At 47.7% G+C, this 22,695-nt stretch overlaps 1 protein-coding gene across 3 annotated transcripts in view; it reads left to right on the forward strand.

Annotated features, from left to right (window-relative positions):
- NTRK3 (neurotrophic receptor tyrosine kinase 3) overlaps positions 1-22,695 on the forward strand; it is a 406,414-nt gene that overhangs the window by 288,072 nt on the left and 95,647 nt on the right.

Consider the following 22,695-nt stretch of genomic DNA (forward strand, 5'->3'; position numbering starts at 1 on the left):
TGAATCTTTTAAAGACATTGCTTAGCCAAGTCCTGTTTGCAAAGGTGTTGCATTGATTGCTTTCACTGAGACCCCACCCACCCACCCCCAGAAACAGGTTGAGTCCATACAGCAGAGTGTTTCCCCATCTTACTGAGGAGGAATTAGAGGCACAGAAAGATTGAAGCGTTCTCACTCGGGGTCACACAGCACAAGAGGCAAAAGCAAGATTCAAACTTGACTCCTCCAGATACAACTCAGGCTACTGAGACCTTTGCTTCCTAAGTGGCCAAGGGATGTTTTGTTGTCTGAGCAGCCCAAGGCTAGGGATTCTGTCTTCAGAACTGATGTGTTGGGGAATCTGGTATAGGGGGCAGAGGGGCATTGAGGTGTCCTTCACCTTTGGTGCACCAGCAAGCCAGTGTGGTTTTCCCTCAGTAGGAGTGGTTTTGTGTCTCCTTGGATCTTGGGGAAGTGACCTTACCCAGAGGAAGATGGGGCTCTGGGCTTATAGGTCAACTTGCTGATCATCAGAGACACTCCCCCCCAACACAAACACACACATGCACACAGACACATACACAGACACATATACACACAGACACATATGCACTTAGATGGGCCAAACTCCCATGGCAGGTTTTGTGTAGGCTGCCAGGAGAGGAGAGGCAAAGAATCCTGGGGTCCTGCTGAAACTGAAATGCTTCAGTGGGCTGGGCATAGCTGTCTGCCCTTGGTTCTTGAGATGTGACACAGCTAGAAGGGTTGAAATGCCTTCTGTAACTTTCAATATCTCCCATTTAGAAGGAAGGAGTTCTGTATGTAGGAGACTTGGAGCAAGAGAGGAGGCTTTCCAGGGCTGGGGAAGACTTCCTGGGAGGATCTGGATGCTTTCCTGGGGCTCAGGCTTTAGGGGAGCTCTCTTACTTAGGAAATAAAGATGGGTGAGTAAAGTAAGATGGGTGAGCTGAGGGTGGAAGTCCAACAGGGGTTGATAAGCTGGTGGGTGTTTTTTTTTACTTAGCCTTATTCACTCAGTCTCTTATTTAAGTCTAGTTTGATTTGAGGCCCTCCCACCCTCACCTCACCCCAAATGGAAGCTCCTCTTCTATAGAGTGCCCTGGGCGGGGGGTCACCCCAGTTCTGTGTTCTGCTGTTCTCAGTGGTTCCAGGATCAGACTGGGGACTCCTCGGAGTTGAGACAGTTCTGGGGACCATCAATCTGCATGGATTCAAAGGAGAATTTCATTATTAACTTATTAGAGATCTTTACACTTTGTTTTCTTTGGATACATAAGAGCTTACCAATACATGGGAGAAAAGATGATGACTAGAAGTGGTCTCTGAGAGTTTGGGAAAGAAAAGCACCCATCTTTCAGAGGAAGGGCTAGCATCAGCCACATGGACAGAGAATTCTCCCAGTTAGTAGGAGGGAAGAGGAAAAGAAAGGGGTTTAGAGGTTTGGGGTGGGCAAGGAAGTGAGCGAGTTCTCATTTGGTGGCTTCCATTTTGCCTATAAAGTGTAATGCAAGGCCTTGTGCTACAAGTGACAACTTGTCAGAGCATCAAGGTCTGAAGCAGCGGAAGAACCCTTGGCAGGTGGCGGGAAAGAGTGATAAAATTGCCAGGAGGAATGGGGACCTGCTGAAACTGGAGAGCAATGTTTCATGTCCAAAATTCTGTTTCCCATGCTTTTCTGCTGGGCCCTGAAGTCCCCTGGCATCTATCCCAACATGAGAGGCTCCAGGACAGTCAGAACTGGCACAGAGGAAGGGTGGAGAGCCGAACTCAGTCCACTAAGGCTGCTGGCTTCGTGCAGGGTGCTCAGTGGACCAGCATGACCTGTAGCTCCCTGACCTTCTGGGGCTGGAATCTCACCCACGGGATTTGCTTTCTCAGACTTGAGCTCACAGTTTGGTCCTAGGGGATTTCATGGCAGAGATTTAAGTCATGAACCCAGTGTGCCTGCCACATGCTGTCTAGATTTTTATTCTGCAGGGAGCGATGGGGCAGGGGGGTCTGGTTCTGAACCCTGTTCTCAGAAGCTCGAAGGGTGGGGGACTCACTGTAGCCAGAAAATGCTGTAGGAAAGTGGTCAGCCCAGGGGCAGAGCCTTTCAGAGACGTGTTCTGGAGAGGAACTAAATCTTTCACTAGGCTTGTGTGGCCAGATCCTGGAACTGATTGCCAAGCTCCAAAGAATGGGCCTTCCTGGGGAGCATGAGTAAGAATCATTACGTTGAATGCAGGATGCACCTGTGCAGGGCAAGGTACATGTTACCCACGAGGAAGCCAAGGTGCAGAAAGAGTCAGAACTCACCAGGCCAGGTTTTCACAGCTGTGACTGGGAGAGCTGGGACTGGCATGGGGTCTCCTTGACCCCCAGGGCTTTTGGCTGCTCAGCTTCTGCTCTGGCAAAGCCGCAGTGCCCTTGGCTACCCAGATGAAACCTTTCAGGAATCTTTGGGGCTAGATGCTATCCTGAACTTCCTTCTAGAACCACTGGAACAGGGGATTTTGAAGGGCTCCCCAGAAATAAACATCTGCCATGTACTTTTCCCACCCATCTGGCACTTACTGCCCCTGGATGCCTGGGAGTGCAGTTGTTCTCAGATCTAAGATGATCATCTGGTTTTCAGTTGGCAAGATTCCTAGACAGACAGGGGTGGCATCTCTGGTGCTGAGGAGGGCTTGTTGGCTGAGACACACCTGCCCCTCAAGCTGGTAGGTAAGGCTGCCCAGGTACGGGCAGGTGGGAGCAGCTTCAGACAGGAAAGTGATGGAAGGGAGACCTTACTTGACCTCTCAGCCCTAGTTGAACTTCCTTCTGCCTGCCTCAGAGACCTCCTAGTGTGTGGAAGCTCAGCCCTGTGCTTCTTACACAGGGAAAGAACAGATGCCAAGCATGTTCACTGCGGAAGCTGAGAAGCTGGGTTCTGGGCTGCCCTGTCTCTTTTCATGTGGGGGTTCCTTTCTATAGCTAACCTCCCAGTGGCCACATCTTCCCCTCCACTTCCTGGACCACAGGTGTGACCTCAGCATAGGACTGGGCGGTGACACTTTCCTAAGCTCAGCCCAGCCCCTGCAGGTCATGCCTGGGCCCGAGCAGAGACCCACCTGCCTCAGATACAGGAGTGAGACATTAGGGAGGGTTTCATGCTGCGGAGGCAGCGCAGGCTCCGGCAGGTCAATGCAGGGTGACTTCACTGTGCAGTTCCTGGACTGTGCCAGGCGTGGATGAGGCAGAGAGCCTTTGCTCCCGCAGTGTTTACCAGCTGCCTCTGAGCCCCAGCTGCACTCCCAGGGGGCTGCCACATGAGTCTGAAAGGGAAGTGGGGGGATGAGGGTAGCAGTGAGGGAGGGACCGGGAGTCATGGCAGTGGAGGGACACCCAGGCAGCTGGGACAGTGGGGGCTTCAGTGGAACTGGTTTGCATGGGCATTTTCCAGGAGACCTGGGCTCCCCTCTGCTGCTCTCCTCCTCTGCCCCATCCCACACCCCCATTCTACTGCTGGGAACATGGGTAAAGCTTCCCGGCCGCCAGTTCCCTTAGATATAGCTCTGGTTCTGCATTTTGGCTTTAGAAATCCTTTGCCCTGCACTTCTCACCTCTCAAGAAAACCTCAGCCTAGATCTGACAATATATCCCCAGAGATAAGATTTCTCATCTGCTTCTTCAGGTGGTTTGGAAATTCCGTCAGGATCCTGAGGCCCACTGGGGTAGGATTTTAATCCGAATTCTTCCTACTCAGTGGATAAAACTCCTATAAAGTGACTCCCATTTCCCCTTAGGACTAAAGGTATGCTTGCTCGAAGAAGAGATCTCTGCATGGTAATAAGGCCCAAGACCTTGTGCCTTTCTGTCTCTTTCCATCAGGACACTTTCCCTTCCTGGGTGAAAACCCCAGGGCACTGGCCCTTCCTCCCCACCCTCCTTGACTTCCAGGTGACATTGCTTGGATGCCCTGCATGTCTGGGGGTGGGGAGGGGTGAGAACTGGGGAAGGTGAGAGGCTACTAGGGCTAGCCTGTGACCACAGCGTGCTCGGCTTCCAGAAGCGAGGGGAACAGGAAGGTGGGAGAGTCTCTGAGCAGCACAGGTCCTCCAGGGACACACAGAGTACTGATGGCTTCAATTATATGTCAAAGTCGAGGCAAGACTAGGTCTGTGTCGGTCCACTTTGGGAAGGAATTTGGAACTGTTTGGGTAAGGAAGGAAGGCAGGATTACCAGATTCCCAGCGAACAGCCAGAACTATAGGGAAATCCTGACTGAAGGCTTTGGTGAGCCTCTGAAGCCTAGAAAGCAGGAGATACATGAGCTTCTTTCTCAGAAAGGAGGCAGCCTCAGGACCACAGTGTCTTCCCATGATCCTCTGCAAACAGGATCCACTCAAGGCTTCCACTGTCAATGAACCTGACTTTGATTTGCCTGAGAGTGGAGAGAGGAGCATGTGGAATAAGGCAGGAAGAACGGAGCTTGGCTTTTCTGAGAGGCAAAGATCAATTCCCTCTACACCCCTTGTCTAAGGGCGATAACAAGTGCCATCTCAGAGTTTGGAGGATGGATAGAACAGCCCACTCAGCTATGGAGAGGGTTTGAAGACCAAGGGTGAGGCTGCTCAAAGGTGTGAGTTCCAAAGTCGTGTCCCTGATGTGTGGTTTCATCCAAGTTTAAGGAACAGAGCACCATGTCATCTCAGAAAATCCAGCCAAGCCTGACTTGGGTAAGTAATGGCAGAGGCCTTGGTGACTCACAGTGACACCCAGCTTGTCAATGGAGGTCTCTTTTCCCCTTTGTTTCTGCCACCTGTGTGCTGTTACCATGGCAGAAAAATGAAGCTTGGGTCTGTCTTTGGGGACCTCATTGGAGCAACTGCCCTATTTCCCTTAAAAAGATACAGTCCCTGTATCCATTCTGCAGTGATAAGGGCAAGGACCTAACTCTGGTAAAGTGACTTCACTGCCGTCAAAAAGGACCCAGTGACACTTTAATAGAACTCTGAAAGGCCACCTACTTTCTTATTCTGAAGCTCACAATAACTTTGGTCTGTTTTGGTCTTCATGATATTGTTTTAAAGTTGCCGTGCAATATTTTTCCATTTCAAGGCTTGCAACAGCCTTTGGCCAAAGGTCATGTGGGCCTGACTCCCAAATGGACTTCTCAAGGGAAGAGAACACATGGGGCTGGGGACCAGGCCCCAGAGCTCATAAAGGAATGATGTTGGTCTACAGTCTTTCCCCTGGTTGTTAGCAGATGTACAGGCCTAGGGCAACCCCACTGCTCACAGCCAGGTTGTGAGCAGGGTGTCAGGAGCCCTACCTAAAGTTTGTGTCCCACGGGGAGCCAATGGAGGTGCCTCTCCCAGGGCCTCCTACATGCATCTCTGGAAGAAGGAAGGTTCCAGAATGCAGGCTGGATGCCAAGTCCAGCCTATGTATTATGTATATGCTGATATGTCAGCTTTTTCTTGCTATTAATTCTGGGAGAAAACTCACATGACAGAGAATCTGAAAGGAGATCCCAAAGCAATTTTTGTCGTGAGCATTAGGTCTCTGAAAACTCACCCTGGCTGAAGGGGCACAGCCAGGATCTCAGACTCTTTCTGGTGGCTCCTGTCTGAGGGCCTCAGCTCTGGACCAAAGCCTTTTGCTTCTGAGGGAGCCAGGTGCAGAGCTGGCCAGGGAGAACTTGAGTCGGGTGGGAGTAGAGGAGCCACCACAAATATAGAATAAATTCTGAGAATATCCTTCCTGGGAGAATTTAAACTTGGAGTCCATGTTTGGATGACTTATGGAATCATTCAATCTTTATGGCTGTCAATTTAATGTTTCTTGATATCATAACAGGCAATTGCTGCATGGTGTCTCTGATACCAAATGGCCAACCTGGTCATTAAAAAGACCGAATGACACCACTGTGTATTTCCAAGGTGGTATCTTTGGCCTTCTTGGTGATTTTAGGGACCTAAAATCTGCTTGACCAATTATTGCTCTACATGGATTGATCAGTTTTCTGGCAGGAAGCTTCAGCAATAGGGTTCTCTCTTAATTTGAATGCCCAACTTGTTACTAGATCAATGAGATTGTGAGGATCAAGTACCCCTCATCATTGGCTGTGCCAATGCTTCCCTTTAGTCTCATGAAACACTAAGAGCCCATCAAATAACTGGAGAACCTTGTATGGTATAGCCAACCTCTCATAGACTCACCATGCATATTAGGATACTAAAGTCTCCAAGAAGTTCTGCTTTAAATAAACCTTTTTATCCTACAACTTTACCAATCTAATTGAACATAAAACACCTTTCCTTTAATACCCATTAATGGACTCATACCCACTTCAGGTAACATTGAGTCACAGTGTAGTCAGAAGCTTTTTAAAGAAGAAAGCAGGATGTGTTGATCAACCACTGACCTCTTTTATCAGGATGAGCAACAACACCCCAACACCTTTGCCCAGTTTTAGACCAGATTCCCTCACTTCTGCCCTTGGAGGCAGAAATGATTCTGGGAGCTATTGGGTAGGTACCCTTGTGAAGCACAGGAAACCTTTGTCGTGATACCTCTGAAGAAAATGGTAAGTCTTTTCACATAAGAGCTTAAGACTTCAGCCCTAAACCTGGTCACCCCACCAGGTTGGTGGAGGTGACATCATGATGGGTAGCACACAGCAATGAAGAGCTGACAATCAGTCTTGGCAGTACCGCTAGTGAAATGACTCTGGTAAGTTATCTTTCCTTGTTCTCTACTTGCCTCTGAATTTGCTGTTTCTACCCAGACACATGTCCCAAATGCTATGTCTCCATGAGTCACTATTGTTACTCCTGGTGGGGGGGCATCTCTGGTTGTTGGGTCCATCCCTCTCTGTTGAGGAGCATGGTGTGTCACATGGGAAGAGTGACCTCTGTCCCCTCTTGGAGAGTGGAGAAGCGGGTAAGAGGGAGGATGGCTGCCTTTCTGGGTGAGGGCTGGTGGTTTCTCTGGATGAGGAAGGAGGCAGATGCTTGGAGGTTAATAGACCCTCTCTGTCACAGTTGGACAGGGCCAAGCGGGAGTTCTTGGCAAGATTTTCCAACTTTGATCTTGAGAAGGCAGCTCTGCCTAACAAACAGTCTGAAATGTCAAAGAATAAATGTTAAAGCTTGAGGGGTCATTCTCCTGGGAGTTGCCTGGGCTGGCTGGGGGTGGGGGAGAGGAGGGAGAGAGGGACACAGCAGAATCCTTCACATAAAGATTCTGACTTGGTTTTGTGATATTTAAGAAAAAAGGAAAACTCTGAATTATTTATAGCACAGAAGATGGAAGTAGGCTGCAGAGAAGTGGCCGCGCTGAAGATGGTAGTTCACGTTCCATTTCTTAGCTGCCCCAGCGTTCAGCTGGTACAACTTTTCTATTGGTGACCTGCTATTGACATGTCCTTGAGTTATCTGTTGCTGTGATTTCTGCTATTGTTAATTTAATAAAGAAAACCCACGGCCTTTGCCTATGGGAGTTGGAGGCAATTTCTAGAAATGATTTTTGCAGAAAGCAAGAGTTGTCTCTCTTAAAGGATCTCCAGCAATCCCTTTACCATCTCTTTCCACCCTCGTCAGCTTCCAAGGTTATACTTCTTCAAAGGAGGATTCAGGGGACTCCTGTGCCAGGATGGGTAGGAAGGACCTTTGTTTTGCCCTGGCCACCACTGGCCATGTTGATCCAGGAAGGTGGATGTCATGTGTCAGTTGTTCTACTTGAAAACTGGAGCTACTTGTCATACGCCTCTTCTGGGTATGCTTGGCATGTGACTGATGCCATGTGTTCAGAACACCTTGGCACTTGGGTGGGGGTGAGCTGCAGGAAAATAGCATCTGGGAGGCAGGGAGGAAGTAAGGAAATTTAAAAAGGGAAACTCAGAAGTGATGGAAGAACTGGTGTTAAAGCCAGAGGGAATGGGGTCATTCATCTGTTTATTTTGGTCAGGGATGTTGTTTAGATATCAACAAAAATGCTTCTGGTCGATAATATAGCCTGATTCCATAGTGTGGATAATGGAAAACCACTGATAATCTCAACATGGCAGTTAAATTTACAATGACACGTTTCAGAGGGTATCCCTTCCTCCTCCACAAATAATGCAAACTTGGTTGCAGTCACTCTCCCTCTAATTGTCTCTGCATGCCCTTGGCGGTCTTGGGATGCCAACAAATGGAGCCAATCTCCAGATAGGTTGGGAGTGTGTGAGATTAGGCTAGTCCAAGTGCAAGTCAGATCAACTTCCATTCAAACAATATTGTATTGGGGTGTATTTCTTTTATTGAAAATATTAATACTTCTGCTTTTTTTCTAGACTTGTTTTTTTTCCACTCTGAAGAACCTAGAGAACATTTTTCCATTAAAATGTCACAGTGACACTCAAGTTATAAAATTCAGAAAATGTACTTATTTTTACATTCAGTAACTTAGTCTACCTCTCAGAAAGTTCTTCCAGATATGTTTTTCTCCACTTCCTACTTTGAATGATGCTAAAGTATGAGTAGCATTATTGTTCTAGGACAGTGGTTCTTAGACTTCCTGGTCTTGGGACCCCTTTACACACCTAAAAGAGGACCTCAAAGAATTTTTGTTTATGTGGGTCATATCCATCTACAGTTATTGCAATTGATATTAAAACTGAGAAACATTGGAAAACACAAGCACACAAGCATTTTATTTAGCCTTCAGAGCAATGATGCCGTCATATGCCAGGAAATTACTGGAAAATGAGAATGAGAGTGAAGATAGGCATAGACCATCTTGGAGTTCCCTTTGTGGCTCAGCAGTAACAAGCCTGACTAGTATCCAGGAGGATGTGGGTTCAGTCCCTGGCCTTGCTCAGTGGGTTAAGGATACAGCTTTGCCGTGAGCTGTGATGTGGGTCATCAACTCTACTTAGATCCTGCATTGCTATGGATGGGGTGTATGCTGGCGGCTGCATCCTCTATTTGTCCCTTAGTCTGGGGACTTCCAAATGCTGCAGGTATGGCCCTAAGTATGTGTGTGTGTATATATATAGATATATATATATCTCAGACTATGAGCAGACATTGGTTCATTGATCATCCTTCAAATAGTTTCTGGTCATCTGCTCTACACCTTGAACTCTCCCACAAAATGCAGTTTTATTTCCTGACCTCAAGAGCTTCATAGTCTATTGCACTGGTTCTCACCGGGGGCGGGGTGGGGAGGCTATGATTTGTCCTCTAGAGACTTAGGTTTTCACAACTAAGGGTAGATGTGACAGCCCCCACCACAAAGAATTATCTGGCCTCAAATGTCAGTAGTACCAAGTTCAAGAAATCCAGTCTAGTGGGGATACAAATTGGTATCCCTTAATCTTGGGCAAGAGGGTTTTCATACTTTTTGGGGCGGGGGGGCCTCCCTCAGCTGCCAGAGGTCCAAGAACCATGGGAAGTGACCACCCAGAGCCTCCACTCAATGCCCATCCTAGATAAAGCTGTTGTTGCCTAAATCAGAATCCTTACCAGAACAGCCCTTAGCCCACATGCGGGGTCTCCATTGGACTTTTCTTCTAAGGATGGGCTGCACTGCAGGTACGTGCACTGCTAAGCCTAAGAACTGGCCAACAGGCTGCTGTTTGGGGGTCAGACTTGGGTGTGAGTATGGGGCGGTGCAGGCTGGGTGTGCCTGGGACTCTTGCTGTGTGATGGAAAAGGGGAGCGGGCTGGGAGCCAGCTCTCTGGCAGCACAGGTCCCAACTTGCAACTCCAAGGAGCCCAAGATGTTTAAATTTGCACCTGGTTCTGCAGGTCATTCTGAGGATATATTTAACCGAGTAGGAAGAAAGGATGTACCATGTTTAACAGTGCGTTAGCTTGATTTATGACTTCCAATGTTTTGGCCATGTGAGATGTGGCCTTCTAATTATTCTCTTGTCCCAGGCTCTGCAAATGTAAGGGACAGGGCTGGCGCAGACAAGTGAGTAATTATGAAGCAATATGATGATGAAATTGTGCATGAGGTAAGCATAGAGGAAGGACACTTAGGTCTTAGATGTAGTTCTGGAAAATACTGAATCATGACATCTGTTGGCAGCTGTATACGCAGAAACGGCAGTTCAGGGAACCCACAATCAGGATGATCCCTTCAGACTTTCATCATTCCATCATTTAGAGAGATGTCTGCCTCTTTCAGTCTTGGGAAGCCTGATCCCATTGCCACATAGATAAATACCAGGGTCTTTTGGCAACCTCCGGCTGTTGGAGGCAGGCATTCTTCCTGCTGGACCATCTCCACGCTGGGCAAGTGCTCATAGAGTGTCATGCCCTTGTCAGGTTGCCATGGAGACTGATCTCGAGGTCTCGAAAACCGATTGGTATTTATTGGGGATCTTCAGTTTTCTGGATGCTGTGACCAGCATTAAACAGGGGCAGAGGGGAGATGGGCTGTTCTCTCCTAATTGCGGACTTTGGGGAGGGTATTTTTCTGCAACAGAGAGGTAAAGACCTTGGAGAAATTGAATGGAAAGGAGTTTTTTTTTTTTTTTTTTTTTTGTCTTTAATAACATTGTGGGTTTTTTTCTGATTACAAAAGTAATTTATATTCACAGTAGACAATTTGTTGAAATACAGAAAAGCATACAAACACATAAATTATCCACCATCCCATCACCCAGAGACAACACTGTTAACATTTTAGCTCTCTGCCTTTCTAATCTTTTTTTATGTTCTTATTTAATTATTTAGCAGAATCAAATCACTCTAGGCGCACATGCACACACACCCGTTGCTTTGCTACTTCCTTTTTTATAAGATTGTTTCCTATGCCGTTTAACGAGTCTTTTGCAATATTAAAGATTTTTGTGTAGATAGTCTGGTCACATGGTTCAAAAATATAAACACACACAAAACTTGTATATGAATGTTCATAGAAATGTTTTTCAAAATAGTCAAAAGGTAGAAACAACCCACATGTGTATCCACTGATAATGGGATACACAAACAACAGAATACTATCCAACAATAGAAAGGTGTGGTGTACTGACACTGCTACAAGATGAAGAAATGTCAGAAACAAGATGCTAAGTGAAAGAAGCAGGACATGAAAGATCCAATTTTGTATGATGCTATTTCTATGAAATGTCCAGAAGAGGTAAATCCCCTTAGACAAAAAGTAGCCTAGTGGTTGCCTAGCGCCAGGGTTGGGAGTGGGGCTTACCTGCAGGTGGACCCAAGAGATCCGATGAAAATATTCTAAAATTGAATTATGGTGATGGTTGTGCCACTGGTAGGTTTACTGAAAATCATTGAATTGTACATTAAAGTGGGTGAATTTTTTTTCTTTGTTCTAGTGAAGTCTTTTTAATTTTTAAAATTTTTATTGGGGTACAGTTGATTTGCAACATTGTGTTAGCTTTAGGTATACAGCAAAGTGAATCAGCCACACATATACACATATCTATTCTTTTTTCCCATATAGATTATCACAGAACACTGAGCAGACCTCCCTGTGCTGTACAGTAGGTCCCTTCCAGTTAATCTACCCTATATATAGCAGTATCCATGTGCCAACACCATCCTCCCCGTTCACCACTATCACCATACAGGTAACCACTATTATCATATATCCTTATGAATTATAGCTAAACAAATTACATATAAACAAATTTTAATATATATCTTGTTTTCCCTTCATTTTGCATGTATAAAACTGTATCATGACGTATAGTTATGCACTTTTTAGTACTCCCCCTGCCAGCTTCTAGGAACTCTGAGAGAAATTGCTCATTCTTCTTTTCAGAGGTGCATACTATTCCACTGCATTGGTGTATCCAAATTCATTTACTGTCTTTACAATAATTTGCTCTTATAAATAAATTCAATGGATTGAACATAAGTATAGTAAACCTAAATAAACATGGTTGAACCTAAGTACAGTATTAATGCAGGACCAAATAACCCCCACAGGCTACCTGGTACACCTCTTCTGTCATATAACCCACATGAAGTACTACCAATGTGTGCCTTCAGTAATAATATGTAAGAATGAGGTTCCCCACAGCCTCATTTAATAAACGCAGGGTTGCAGCATGATTGTTAATTGCCTGGACAATGTCCCACTGTGTGGCTATATCACATTTATTTCACTAGTCTCCTGTATTTGGAAACTTGGATTTTGTTTAATTTGTGTACTTTTATGAATAGCACAACAGGTATCTGTAGCTAAGCTGAGTGAAGGCGACTGCTGAGTGACAGCGCCCACTAGAGGCACAAAGTGTCTCTCCCTCCTGGCCCATTGCAGAACCCCTGGGTATTTAGGGACTCCCCAAGCAAGTAGCCAGTGGGCTCTCCTTAGGGCTGTCCCCTTGTAATTGAGTGCTAACTTAGGGCCAGCCATCTCCTTCTGGAACATGATGCCCTCAGAGCCCAGGAGCCAAAGCTGGTGAGTGTAAGTGTCATTGCCTCTTCCCAGGAGGCTGCAAAGTGCTGCCAGTCTTCCCATGGTGTTGTTCTCCAAAGGAATCTTCTGGCCAGAGCCTTGCCACATTTCAGGGTTGGGAATTCTGAGCTGCATAGTCCATAAATGTTAATGGGATTCTGAGTGAAGCCTCTAATCTCCTATGTCGTACAGATGGCTAACCAAGCGTGGCAGCCTGACTTTCTCAAGGTCAGGGTGAGGGTTGGGGGCAGTCCCCATGTCCCCTGACCTCCTGCCCTGGCCTTTAAGCAGGTGGCCTCCTGGGAATATACTGAGCAGGGCCGGGCAGTGGAGACTGACACTGGCTGTGAGAAGGGCCACAGACAATTCTAGCCAACCCGCCAATCTGTGCTAGGGCAGCAGAGTGGCCCAGGCTGGAGAAGAGGCATCTAGCTGGAGGGGGTTCAAGGAAATGAGCATGGGAAAAATGAAGGGGTGGAGAGATTGATGATGAGATCATCTAAATTTGCTGCTTTGGAGGCCGAGCCATAGCCATGTCTTCTCAGTTGTCACTCTCAGTGGTGACAGCAGAGCCCTGCTGGGATTCCAGTGGGTCCCTCATTCTCTAAAAGGACCCTTAGTGTCCCTCTGGGTGGGCATGGGACTGAGGCTGACTAGGAGAAACTGACCCTCCCTCTTCTGTGGTCCTGGGCTCCTATCTGCAGGAGGGGATGTCCTGGGGACGGGAAAGGTGCATGGACAGCACAGCAGATGGTCCAGAAAGAGCCCAAACATATGAGGGTGCTGACAAGCCTAAGGGTTGTTATTAAGGACGCAGATCGGGCGGCAACAGGGAAGGGAGAAAAACACTGGGCTTGGGAGGAGCGTTGAAGTCGAGACCAATGAGTGCAATTAGGTTTGTGTCACTCCCTACAGCCCGAGCAAGCTGGCTGTGGGTCATCTGTTAGAGGCGGCTGCCAAGATGCCATGTGTATTCCAGAATCCCTGGCGCTAGTCCTTCCTACTGCCAGGCTCAGGGAGGGAGCGTGGTGGCCAGCCCTGGAAGTCCACACAGGCGTGTGTGGGCTGCCATATGAGGCTCTCTGGCATCTTGCTGGAAGCCAGCCCAGCGGGGAATCAAGAACAGGATGGAAAGAGCTCTGAGAAACTGCCCTTCTTCCTCCTTGCAGCAGGATTGCAAAGAAGCAGTGGTAGGCAATTGGAGCAGCAGTTGGCCACTGATGCCCAGGCCACAGGGGGCCTGGTGTCCATTCCTTGCTGATTTCATCCAGTCATGCCCTTGGCTGGACCCACCCCAGCTCAGGAAGCAGAGCGCACTGTGCACACCCAGGAATCAGCCTTGCCGCTGCAGCCACTTCAGACCTGGCTTGCTTCCCGCCTTCTATCCTCCCCCCACCTACCCCCTTCCCAGTTCCTGCTGCAGCTGGTGGGCCAGTCTGCAAACCTGCTAATGCTCCAGTGCCCAGCACAGTGGGTGCTTGATAAATAGTTGTTCATTTTTCAAAAGTTATTAACTAAGGCATTAATTAAATGCTCCTTTCCTTTGGAAGATCTCAAAGGAAGAAGTCTTTCCAGTTTCCAGGAAAGTCCACCCATATGACTCACTGAGGATTTTTATACCTCAGGGAAACACGTTCTCTTAAGGACCTTCTGGGATTGAGTGAGTATCTAAACCTGATTCAAATCACAGGACTATGCAACAGGGTTGCAAAGAGGATTCCAATCTGGTCACTGCTTCAAGGGAGAGGGCCATGCACGTGAGGTCATACACAGTGTTGTGAGAAGTACCTGGGGCTTCCTGGAATTCCACAATTCTGATAATGTCTATGTCTGACAAGATAAGTGAGCGGCCCTAGTGAGGTGCATGGTAGCTATTGATGAGAGAGCTTGGTGGGGGCCTTGGTCAGACTGAAGGACTTGCTGTATTGAATGAAGACTAAGAAAAACCTGTTGGATTTGGGCACCAGGAGAGCCCCATGACTTTGGGATAGATAGGTCAGGGAGTAAAGTGGTCAAAGAGTGTCAAAGCTTGAGAGATAAATAGGGAACTGAAGGTTGGGAGGTGGGGAGGATAGGGAAACTCCCTGTCAATGAGTCTGGTGATGAAGGGAAAGATGGAAGTTTCCAGGGGAGGTAGAGTCAAGGAATGCTCTTTGTTAGGATGGGGAAACTTTATCCTGTAGGTGAGAAGTCAGTGGGAAGTAGAGATTTGTAGCATCAGAGGTAAATACTAGATGGGACAACATCCAAAAAATAAATGGAAAAAAAAAATTGAAGATTGGAAGTTCCCATTGTGGCTCAGTGGTAATTAACCCAATTGGTGTCCATGAGGATGTGGGTTCTATCCCTGGCCTCCCTCAGTGGGTGAAGGATCTGGCATTGCTGAGAGCTATGGTATAGGTTGCAGACTATGCTTTGGATCTGGCATTGCTGTGGCTGTGGCGTAGGCTGGTGGCTGCTGCTCCAGTTCAACCCCTAGCCTGGAAACTTCTGTGTGCCATGGGCACAGCCTTAAAAAAAAAAAAATTCAAGATGAAAGCTTAGGTGGAGGATGTTAACCTTTAGGGGAAAGAAACTATCAGTTCACCTAAGATAAGAGGGAAAAATTAAAATGAGGTAAGTAGAGTTGAAGAGAGAGGAAATTACAAAGTCACTAAAAATGAGTTGGTTTTCACTGGGATCATTCTTCTGTGATTCCTCTGGAAGGAGGTCCTGGGTCAGTCTTGTTTGGGAAGGGACTCAGATACTGATAAACTTACATTCATAAAGGATGCTCAATGCCATCTCTTTCCAGTGCCGTGAGTTTTAGGTGAACTCACTTTCTTTGCACACTTGATTTTGGCTGCATCAGAGCCAAATTTGGGGTCTGCTGCTCACTTTGCCTGGTGGGGTGCAGCCAGGAAAACACTGAGGGTAAAACTCCTTCATCTTCAGTTTCAGCCGTGACTGAATACACTAGCCCCCCTCCATGTATTGAGTGAGGGTCCACGCCTGGCCTCCTCCTAAGCCATTACCCTTGGAGAGGCTCTTGGAACCTACTTAAGCTCAATGCAGTTCAGGGCTTTTGTGGAAGAAATGGCCCTTTTTGGTCTTTGTTCACAGTTTAATGAGTTAATACTGTGGCCCAGCCCTCGCCTGGGTGGAAGGCTCAGGTCCAGGAGAAGGGGGATTTCAGGAGATGGGGAACCCGAGGTTCTGGTTATCAGGAACTTGGACATTTCCGTGTTTACTGGTGGAATCTATGCTCAGATAACCGTGGCCTCAAGCTTTCTGTTAACTCAGAGCTGAGATTGCCCCCGCTGCTGGGCACTGCCCTGCTTTAATAACAAGCACATGTACCTTGGTTTTAGAATTCAGTTCTGCTGAAGCTGCAGCCGCCCCTGGTGGTGCTGGATCCCCATTGCTCAGTGGAGGTATTCATGCCTATGGAATAATGATAATAACCCCTTACCCCCCACCCCTGGGCTCATCTACCCCTTGAGCTGCTGGGTCCAGTTCTCACAGAGACACAAAGCCCCTGGCTCTCATGGAGCTAGCATCCACTGGGGAGACCAGTTGACAGACAAACAGACAAGTCAGGAAGACAGTTATCTGAGGCAGCAGCATTGTAAAGTTTAAACAGTGTCCTGTCATGGGAGTGACCCCTTCCAGTTGAGTGGTTGAGAGTGGGCTTTCAGCGACAGGTAGTCAGGGCTCTGGCAGGGCTGCTGACAGGGCTGTAAGGTGGCCCTGAGCTTGGAATGTGTGAAAAGAAAAGGAGGGGCCATGGGGTAGAGTGGAGGGGCTTGGTGATGAGGTCAGAGCGTGGGCTGGATCAGGTCACATAAGCCATGATAACATGAGTTTGGCTTTCATCCTAAACTCAGATTTGAAGCAGGGAAGAGATAGAAAATTTCCTACTTTCCTTTTGATTGAAGATGACCCTGGCTGGCTGACAGTGTGCCAAGAAAAGGGATGAGGGGTGGGGGAAGAATGGAGACCACTGCCCAGGTGAGGAGGAGGGTGGCAGCAGGGCGGGAGGAAGTGGGTCTTTTGGGGATGTGGACACATTTGAGAAATGTTTGGAGGCTGGGCTCCACAGGAGTTATTGATGGGTTTGGTGGCACCATGGGGAGCCATCATGGAAAACTAGTGGCTTAGGGGCATGTGCCACCTAATGGGAGGAAATGCATTTCTCACCCGGGGAGGCTCTGGGAGGGGCAGGTACTGGGCTAAAGAGTGAACATTCTTGTCTGGCTATGCTCCTGTGAAGGACCCACGCTGAGATGTCAGGCAGGGATTTGGACAATGAGGATGATTTCCCAAGCCAGATGACAACTAAGCATCCTTCGCATGAAATTTTTGGAGCCGCAGCCCACTATACATTCCACTCTGTCTTTCTAAGGATGCCCAGATTGGATAGGCTAAGGATGCTCTTCTAAACCTTTTCAGCTCCTGCTCTCACTGGAGGGGTGAGTTTACAGACTGTCTCAGCATTCATATAGACCACTGTCCTCCTGCATTTTTATCCCCAATATGTGAAACATGTCTTTTGTGTCTTATGCTCAGACTATCACAGAGAGTAGCTTTCATTATAGTTTTGTTGGTACATGGGAGGTTATATGGTAGCCACACAAATTACCAAATATTGAATCTTAGACATTTCTGTTCCTAAATGGCCCTCCAGCCATCCTACCATCAGGCCCCCTCCATGCTGCAAGGCCTCTTTCCTCTATTCCAAGTTCTCCTCACTCATCTCCTCCCAGGGAAATCCAGGCACCATGCTTCACTGTCCAGAGCAATTGGGTTCTTTCCTTACTCAGAGCTAAGTTTGCCTGTGTATTTGCGCAGGCTGATTCATTCGCTCTGCTAAACTAGGGCCAGGGGAGGGGGCTTCGACTTCAGGGCCAACTTCCAGCAGCAGGAAGAACTAGCAGGAGCTTAAAATGTTTCTGTCTTCTTGCACAGCCTCTGAGAGGCAAAGGAAGCAGTAAGATTTACTTCTCACTTCTGTGAAGGGTGTTGTCCCTTCATGAGGGACAGAGTCATTCCAGTTGGATGAGATGTAAACCTCGACTCCCTCTGTGTTAACCTCATGGGCACACAGCTATGACCCTTCTCTAAGAGCCCTGATGGCTGCTTTCCATATGTGAGCACATTTAATCTTACAATGATGCCATAGAATGGGTACTCTTATTAGCCCACTTCACAGATGAGGAAGTTGAGGCTCAAAATGACAACACAGCTAGGGACAGTGGAGCCTGGGTTTGAGTCAAACCTAACCAACTCTTTTTTTTAATTGAAATATAATTGATTTACAATATTGTGTTATTTTCAGGTATATAGCAAAGTTGTTCATACATATATATGTATATATATATATATATGCATATGCCTATATTCTTTTTTAAAAATTCTATTCCATTATAGTTTATTACAAGGCATTGAAGATAGTTACCTGTGCTAAACAGTAAATCCTTGGTGTTTATCCATTTTATGCATGGTCGTGAGCATCTGTTAATCCCATGCTCCTATTTTATTTCTTCCCCTGCCTCCAAACCCAAGCTCTTAATGACACCACATAAGGAGGGTGCCTCCAGTGTCAGTGCTCTCTCTGTGGGACTGTGATCATCAGAATGATGAAGATACTGATTGTGAGGAGGAGGACGACGGTGACAGTGATGATAACTGACATTTAACGACACTTGCCTAATATAGCTACTTTCTTAAGTATTTTGCACATACTAACATTTATACTCAGAATAATCCTATTTCTTCTATAATAGAGGTGGGCACTATTATTATAGCTAAAATTTTTTTTACAGATAAAGAAAGTGAGGACCAGAGAAGCTCAGTAACTCTCCCAGGATCTCAGAGCAAAATGATTGGCATGGGCTGAATTTGATCGCAGGCCGTCTGGTTAGTCGTGTTGATCAGGGTTAGTTGGAGAAAAGCAGGTAGGCTAAGGAGGTAATCAAAGCCTCCTGTCTGCCCCAGCAGTGGGAGATTTCTGGGCACAGCTGAAGGATTGAGGTGTGGTGATCAGGGCAAGGCCAGTTTCCTGGGCAGCTCTCCTCCAAACAACCTCCCCTCCCCCCACTCAAAAACAGGGTGGCGCAGTCTGTAAGTATCTGGAATAACTTGCAGCAGGTTATCCTGGCATTTTTATTGCTATTGTGGGCGGATGACAGAACTAGAGCACTTTCTTCCTGACTTTTGTGAAAGTCATTTTTACATATATTTTCACATTTATACACAAAGATATGAGTCTCAGAGAAAGTAGATAGTTTTCTTACACAGGTTCCTGGATCCCTCAAGACCTAGTTAGATGCATCCCCAGGTGCCCAGGAGTCTTTGCCTTGCCCCCTGGCAGGGCTTATCATGCCGTGTTAGACTTGTTTGTCTCAGGTCTAGGTCAGTGGGCTCCTGGAGACCCTGGCCGTCTTGTGGTCCCTGCTGTGTCCCTGCCATGTAGGAAAATGTGTTGTGACTTTAGTGCACTTTGTTGACTGCATCATAGATTGAATGACTATGTGATCCCCAGCAAGTGCATGGGAGAGTCCAGGGTAGGGAGGATGGTAACCCAGTTTCCATCCCTGTCATAGTGACATTTTTTTGTTGTACTGGGAGCTGGGGCAGGTCAATGGCTATACCTTCTGGGTACATTTGGAGCAAAGTTCACTTAGAGGCTCTGTTGTGGGTGCACATTTTCTAGCTCTTTCCATGCTCTTAGCCAGGATGCAGACACAGAGCCATTCACTTGCAAACGTCCCATACAGCTATGCCTATGGCTCCATATGCCAATGTAGAGTTTACTCCAAGTGACTTCTACCTCCTGTGAGCTTATCATGTGTCACCTGCTGCTCCCCAGCTTCCCTGTGCCATACCTTGTCCCTGGGTCTCCTGACAGTGGATGCCAAACAGCTTCCGTAAGCCAAGCAAAGGGCTTGTGGGAAGACCAATGACCTGGAGCAATCAGAGTTTTCTATAGCTGAAAGTGGCAGGCAGAGACTCCTATGGATCAATTCCTGTGTCAGGTAGGCAGGTAGAGTGCGTGTGCTCTTACAGAAGGGAGGACCTTTGAATGCATCCTTCTCTCTGTGACCACAAGTGCCAGGGTGGATGAATACCAGGCAGCCCCCACTTAGCAAAGTTGACTAAGACAGTGGAAATGGATCTTAGTGCTCACTAGATGCCTGGTCCTCTGCTAAAAGGTTCACAGACCGATGTGATCTCATTTACTTACAAACATCTAAGGTAGTCACACTTAGCAGAAGAGATGTTATCTCAGAGAGGTTAAGGAAGATGCCCGGTGTCATACAGCTAGTCAGTAGCAGAGCTGGGTGCCTCTAATGCCAATGATGCAGCTTTTAACTGCTGCAGTTTAAGAAGTGCTTTTCCACCTCCTGCCCTTTCCATTCCCACAGGACCAGAAACCTGCAGCATCTCACGCTTCATTCTCCCAACCACACGCCTGGGAAATCTATGACCAAAAAAATTGCACATGAGCAGTGAAAAGATTTATATAAATATATATTAAAAATCAGCCCCCTTGAGATCAGTGTAGCTGTCAGGGAACTTATGGATGCACTTACAGGTGGTTTTATTTATTAATCTGTTTATTTTGAACATCCACAAAACTAAAGCAGAACAGACAGCTCACCAGGTGAAGAGCACGACATGGCTTTTCACACATGTTAAATTAGTAATCATGAGTGCTGCACAACAGATTCTATTTATCAAACCCTGGTCTGCTTGAGACTTTTTTTTTGGTGGGGGGGGGTTCCTCATTTCAATGAGACATTTATCAAGCAGTTGCTCTTTTGCAGATAACATCTTTTTCCATGACTGGTCTTCAATCCAAATATTTAATTCCTTCCTGATTTTATAACTTGGATTTCCTAAATCATTCTGCCTAAGTCATGATCTGGAGTAACTGGAGATTCACATATGTTTGATCCAAAATCTCACAGATATGGAAAAGTTATATAGGATGACATCCATGTGTAATTGACAAAAGATACATTTACAGGAGAGGGCTGTCACTGCTTGCCCTTTCAGCTTCTGTACTTTTGGGGCTGAAAATGAGAAAATGGGTAAGTTCCCAGAGAGGAGTCTTAGAAGGGAAAGGTAAAGGAGCTGGTGTGGGAAACATCTTATCTCACATAATTCCTCTGCTTGCAATCGGTGGGGCCAGGAGAGGCGGTGCCAAGGGAACTGAGATCAAAGGCTGACCTCACAGGGAGCTGGCCAGGGGCACGGCAGTCCAGGCCTCTGTGCCCTGCTTGAGTTTTGCACCAGAGAGGTTCAAGGAGACTTTCCTGCCTGCCTGGGGAGCCTGCAGTGTAAATCTATCTCAGAGAAAAAGAAAGCACACACGTGCACACATACACGCATGAACATATTCAGTGCTAAGGTCGGATGGGAGCAGAGCAGCTGCAGAAAGAAGTAAAGAGCAAGCCAGCAATGAAGGCCAATAACCCACCTGGATAAGGATTAGGTGGGCAAAGGGTTAGGGAGAGCTTGTTGTCAGAGAAGGCGATGCAGTGGTGGTGGGGGTGAGGATCAGTAGAGGGAGGTCTGGTGAAGACTGCCACAGTGAACAGTGTGTGTAGACGTTGCCACATTAAGCAACATCTCCTATGAAGAGTGAGCAGAGAGCAATCCCCAGCCCCATGGGAAGGGGGAATTGAGGTCCACCTGCAGGGGTGAGAACATGGCCTCTTGGGGCTCCTGAGTGTGTCTTTTGTGGGTTCTTGAGGCTGATGCTCTTGGGGGCCACCCAGAGGCATCCGGACCAAATAATGAGAGATGCCCACCTAGCAACATGGTCCTGGGCTCTGTGATATTCAATGATGTCTCTCCTTTTCTGATTTTCCACTGACATTAGTCCCTGCATCCTCTTAATCCCCAACTTCTGTGATCTTCCAAAGCACTGGTAAGAAAAAAATGAGTCTGACATTATTCAAAGCCCAAACTTCCACCTGGCTCTGTTTCCTTGGGCCCTAGGAGAACTAGAAAGAATGATCTTCTGATTCAAGGCACCATGAGAAGTTTTGCTGATGCTTCAGCCAATGCCTGAGAGGCAGCAAATTTGGATCTTGCTGAACTTGATTAGACCTAGTCCAAACTGCCAGGTTCACAGAGGGCTTCCAGGGGCACCCAGAACCCTCCAGTTCAAACTTTTTTTTTTCTTTTTTTGCAAAATTATAGGTAGGGGGAGGTTCAGGAGACAGGCCAGGAAACCACCGGCCAGTGCGTTTAACATCTGGTGTGGGGGAACTCTTGGAAGTCAGCTCAGAGGATGTGGTGGGAAAACACCTGGCAGATGGAGCGGGCGTCCACACGGGAGGCTGGGATCCGGGATCGTGGAGGCCGTGCGGAACGAATCTGCTGGCTGTGCCGAGCTCAGGCTGCCCACACCCAGGGCCTGTGTGGCCGGGACCCACAGGCTCCAGCATCTGACCTTGAACCCTATCAGATACAGGGAAGAGAGTGAGGACCAGAGCGGGAAGCTTAGTGAGGGGGAAAAGTGACTGGAAGATGCCTCAGCTCCGGGAGTGGGGGCTGGAAATGGGAACCTGGCCCTTGGAAGGGGCTCAGCCACACACTCCTGCCTCCCCCCACACACCCCCACCCAGCCTCTTCAGTCTGCGGAAGTGGGCTTCATGGGCCTCCCACAGGCTTTGGAAGAACAGGATGCAGACCCAAGGACCAAGGAAGTGAGGCCGGCCAGGTACAGTGGGCTGGGCAGTGGGAAGCCTACAGCAAAGAGCACTTCATGTAGGTGGGGCTGACAAGGAAGCAGGTAGGAACCCAGCCCACCTGGGAGGAGAGAGGGTGCTGTGGGCCCCTGAGGAGGGAGAGGATGTGGGGATTAGCAATCACCACCACCTCTCCACACAGCAGCAGATGGGAAGCTACCCTCCACACCCTGGGGTGACCAGAGCAGCCCTGCTTCAGTCTCCGTTTGCCCTAGCAAGAGCCTTCATGGAGGGCAGGCATATACTTAAACGGTCCCATTAGGTCCCAGTTCAAGTCCTGCACAAAGAAGTGGAAGGTGAGTCTTTCTTGCAGACCGACCCCTAGGGCCCCATGTGGGGGTGTGGTTTCTAATTTTCCCTGGTCCTGAACTGGGTTTCCAGCCTTCCCTTCAGAACCACCCCTCACATTCTGCCTCCTGCTTTGGGGAAGACCGAAGTTAATGGGTCCTAAAGAAAAGCCTCCCAGGCTCTCAGGTGGGATCCCTGGCCTCACTGGGTGATCTGTTCACCTCCCAGGGTTCTTTGTGCCAGAACCAAAGTCTTCATTAAGGTCACTGCC

This window comes from Sus scrofa, chromosome 1 (assembly GCF_000003025.6).
Source record: "Sus scrofa isolate TJ Tabasco breed Duroc chromosome 1, Sscrofa11.1, whole genome shotgun sequence".
Taxonomy (NCBI): Eukaryota; Metazoa; Chordata; class Mammalia; order Artiodactyla; family Suidae; genus Sus; species Sus scrofa.